The 4,424-nt window shown below is 53.5% G+C and overlaps 1 long non-coding RNA gene across 1 annotated transcript; it reads right to left on the minus strand.

Annotated features, from left to right (window-relative positions):
* Positions 1-205: 205 nt before the first annotated feature.
* Positions 206-1,591, minus strand: LOC102376931. Its single transcript, XR_325622.3, has 4 exons — positions 956-1,591; positions 729-774; positions 490-591; positions 206-287 (listed from the first exon to the last, which is right to left on the minus strand). It is a non-coding gene; the product is annotated as an uncharacterized LOC102376931 (long non-coding RNA).
* Positions 1,592-4,424: the final 2,833 nt, after the last annotated feature.

Here is a 4,424-nt window from a genome sequence, read left to right on the forward strand (position 1 = left end):
GGCCGGGCTCGCCCGCCGGCGCCAGCACTGGTTCAGGCATGGGCTGACTCTGACACCCATCTGCCTGTCCTGGTGGGGACTTAGGGGGTGCCAGGCTGGGCTGGGGAGAGCCACGCCATCTTCCTCCAAAAGCACAAACATCTCCCTTAGGCAGGCCAACAGCAACAGTCCCGTAGGCATCCCCCACAGCAGCATGGCTGGGAGGTTGCATGAAGGCAGCGTCAGGGTCCTCCATTTCCTCGGGCTCCTCGGAGATCCAGGATGGTGCAGGACGTGCAGGTCTGGGCCTGTGGCAGAGAGGAGACGGGGGGCAGAGATGAGATGGGGGGCAGGGCACGTCCCCTCCACCCCACCCGACATGGTCCAGATCCTGGGGGGCGTGGGGTGAGGCCGTGTCCTCCCAAAGACCGCAGAAAACATGGCTTCCAGGTCCCCTCTGGGAACAGGCCCCCTCAGAGACACCCCGCACCTTCCCCGCTCAGCTCTTACGAGTTCAGATCTCTCATCAGGTGCCAGGTCACGTGCATGAGCCTCCTCTCCACCAGCTGCAGTGTGCGCTCGAGGTTGAGCCTGTGCCCAGGCATGGGGCAGCTGCAGGACAAAGAGGAGGGCATCTCATATGGCTGCATTGCCCCCTCCCCTCCTCCCTTTCCTGAGCCAGCACCATCCCTGGCAGAAAGGGGCCCCTCAGGCCCTGGGAGGCTGCAGGGGCATGGGGCAGTGCTTACTGTGTGCACTGGGGTGGTGGTGTCTCCTCCACGTGTCCCCAAGCTGCTGTAAGGGAGAGAGGAAGGAGCTGGCGTGGGCCTGGGGAGACTCTGCCCCTCCCCAGCCGGCACCCCCAGTCTGTGAGCGGGGCCCTGGCTGCTCCTCCGTGGTTCCCATGGGCTGGGAGGAGGCAGGGGGCCGTGCTCTTTCCTGCCCCTGCCCCAGGCCAGGGCCCGAGGCTACTCACCTCCCAGCTTGGGTCTTCCCAGTATCTGCCTCAGCCTCCGACGAACGCTCTGCGCACACAGAGAGCAGCGAGTTAGAGGGCAGCTCCCTGGACCCTACAGGGCCGGAGAACTGGTGCCCGCCCGGCAGGTCCCACCATCCCCACGGGGACCCTGAGCAGAGGGACAAGACCCTCTAGCCAGGAGCCTGCGGCTGTCATCCCAGCAGGAGCATTAGCACAGTCCTGTCACCATCCCCGGCCTCAGTTGCAGCCAACACCCAACACCTCTAAAAACAGTTTTTGTTTTGTTTAGTTTGGGGTTTTTTTAAAGAAATGTTTCATGTTCCAAGCCAAACCAGCCGAATCGAGTCTAAATTCATGAGTCAGTCCAAACCATAAGTGGCCTACAACTGGCAAACATCCTCCACCCCCGCCAGGGGCTTCAGATATTGCCAAAGTCTTTTGGCGGGCATCCTACATGCAGGCCCGAGTCCAGAGACTTGGTGTTAAGATGCCCCCAAGTTTTGCCTGCCCTCAGTCATATGGCCGCAGATGCAAGCTAGGGAGGAGCCTCCCATTTCCAGATGGGCTTGAAGCCCCAACACCGAGGCGGGTACTAAACCATGCCAGGGGAACAGTTATCCCCGGGAACGCTCAAGGAAACTGCCTTAATTGACCAGGGACTCTCGCACCATAACTGAAAAGGAGTCACTTCCCATCCTTATGAGCACTCCTCAGGCCCAGGCAGACCCTCGTGCTAGACCACACGCATCACTACACCTAGATCATCCCCCAGCACAGGCTGTCCAACATCTTCTGGAACATCTCCAGTGACGGAGAAGCCACCACTTCCCTTGGCGTCTAGTCCATGGCCTCCCTGTTCAAACAGTGGAGACATGCTTCCTGGGATCCAATCTAAACCCACTTGGCTGCAATTACAAGCCATTGCTCCATGTCCCCCTGTCTGTAGCCAGAGAGCAAAGGTGCTCTCTCTTTTCTTTGTTCCAGCCCTTCAAGTATTTGAAGAGTGCTCTCACATCCCTCCGAAGCGCCTTTTCCACCAGCTGAACATGCCAACTCCTTCAGCCGCTCCTCCTATGACTTGCCTTCCATGCCCATGATCATCTTTTTTGCCTGCCTCTGGACCCTCTGTTTCTTTTCCATGCACTTTTTAAAACGAGTAAAAAGAAATATTTCATGTCCCAAGCCAAATCAGCCAAATCATGTCTAAATTCAAGAGTCAGTCCAGAACCATAAGTGGCCCTACAACTGGCAAACATCCTCCACCCCCGCCAGGGGCTTCAGATATTTCCAAAGTCTTTTGGCGGGCATCCTACATGCAGGCACAAGCCCAGAGACTTGGTGTTAAGATGCCCCCAAGTTTCACCTGCCCTCAGTCATACGGCCACAGATGCAAGCTAGAGAGGAGCCTCCCATTTCCAGAAAGTGGGCTTTAAGCCCCAACACTGAGGCGGGTATTAAACCATGCCAGGGGAACAGTTATCCCCAGGAACGCTCAAGGAAACTGCCTTAATTGACCCAGATCCAGGGTGTTTCCCCTGCCTCTAAAAGAGGTTTAAGAACATCCTGACACATGGAGCAGAAAGGAGAGGAGGAGCCAACCAGCAAAGCCCAGAAGCCTCCTCCCCTCTGCCCCCCACACACCTACCTGCAAATCCAAAAGCCAAAAGGCTACTTGAGTTCCCAGTATAACCAGGATGAATTCGATGAGAAAATCCATACTGGTAAGTTGCCAGGTTGGTGGAGCAGAAGATATAGCAACCTACCTCCTCCACCTCCACCGCCAGTAAAGGAAAAGTATGTGCCCTGATAAAGTCTGAATGCTGTGTATATATATATTCCTGATGCCTCCAGTGCCCTTAGAAATCAAGCCGAGATTATTGAAAAAGAAGTTGTTGAACTTCACCAAATTAATCAATGGAATATGAAAGGAATGTGGTCTTGGTTAACCTCCTGGTTCTTTGATGCTGGGGCCCCCTAGCATTTTAGCCAAGCTGCTAGGATGAAACTTCCAGGAGATCCCAGAACTAGTGATCTATTGATGAAACCTGGGAGTCCTGGATCCCGACAACCAGCTTCTTCCTTCACAGCACCAAGCCATCTCCTCCACACTGAATTAAGAACAGAAGTGCTATATACTGGGTCAGACCACAGGTCTGTCTTGCCCAGTCCCTTGTGTCACACCATGGCAGACAGCACATGCTGGAAGGGAGAGTAAACTGTGTCTGACCAGGGCTATCCATGGTTTCTCACTTGCAGCCTCCAGCATTTAAGGTCTAGGAAGCCCTGATTCAGAGGCCGTGCCCCTCACTCCTGTGCTCAACACCTACTGATGGCCCTTTCCTCCAAGAATATGTCCAATCCCTGTTTGAACAGTTTCCACCACATCTGGTACAACGGGTCCCACACTCTAATGACCCGCTGGGTGAAAAAAAACTTCCTTGTGTTTGCTTTCAACATACTCCCTACTAGTTTCATCCTGGGACCCCAGTTCTTGTACTGCAAGAGACAGTCAATAATAAATCCCTATTGACTTACTCTTCCCCATTTAGTATCTTGTAAACCCTTCACATGTTCTCCCTCAAGCAGGTCTTTTCTAAACTGAATAGACCTGGCCTCTTTTACCAGCTCTCATGTGGAAGGAAGCCCCTCTCTGACACTCATGATTCTTGGTGCCCTTCTCTAGTTCTTCAATTTCCTTCTTGAGATGCAGGGACCAGACCTGGGCACAGTCTTCAGTGTGTGGGGGCACCATGGATTTATAAAGGGGAATCCTGAGACTTTGTTTCATTTACAATTCTCTTCTTTAGCCATCGAGCTGGTATTTTTTAGCCAGCTGTCTGCAATTACTCCCAGATCTCTTTCCTGTGTGGTACCAGCTCATGTAGCGCCCATAATAGGTAAAGCATGGGTTATTTTTGCCCATTTGCATCACTTTACACTTATCAGTGCTGGATTTTTATCTGCCATTTCATTGCCCAGTCACTCAATCATGCAGGATCCTTCTGTAGTTCCTCGCAGTCCACCTGGGTCTTTCCCACCTGGAATCACTTGGTGTCATCTTGCCGCTACCCCCCTTTTCCTTAATGTTTCAGCTTGGAAATAGCCAGCTGCTCTCTGAGGCTTCAAAGGAAGGCCCCAAACCAAGAACTAACCACTGCATCAGATGCCAGGTTCTGCCTTTAAGGGGAATAAATATTTCTTCCTGGCCCCTACAGCCCCCAGCGACAACCAGCGGGTACCCTGAGGCACAGGATGAACCCAGGAATTACAACCCCATGACACATGCATACATAACAGTGTGCTCTATGAGCTAATTAAATGCATGGCAGGGAGAAAGAGGAGGAAGGAAGGAAAATTGAGCAGGGGCAGAGTTAGGCTGGGAGAAGGGGCTGCCCAGACTGGGGAGACTCACGGAGATCTGGAAGCCAGAACGTGGCTTAGGTAGATCCACCCTAGAGGCCAGTGC

Source organism: Alligator sinensis, unplaced genomic scaffold (assembly GCF_000455745.1).
Source record: "Alligator sinensis unplaced genomic scaffold, ASM45574v1 scaffold2416_1, whole genome shotgun sequence".
Taxonomy (NCBI): domain Eukaryota; kingdom Metazoa; phylum Chordata; order Crocodylia; family Alligatoridae; genus Alligator; species Alligator sinensis.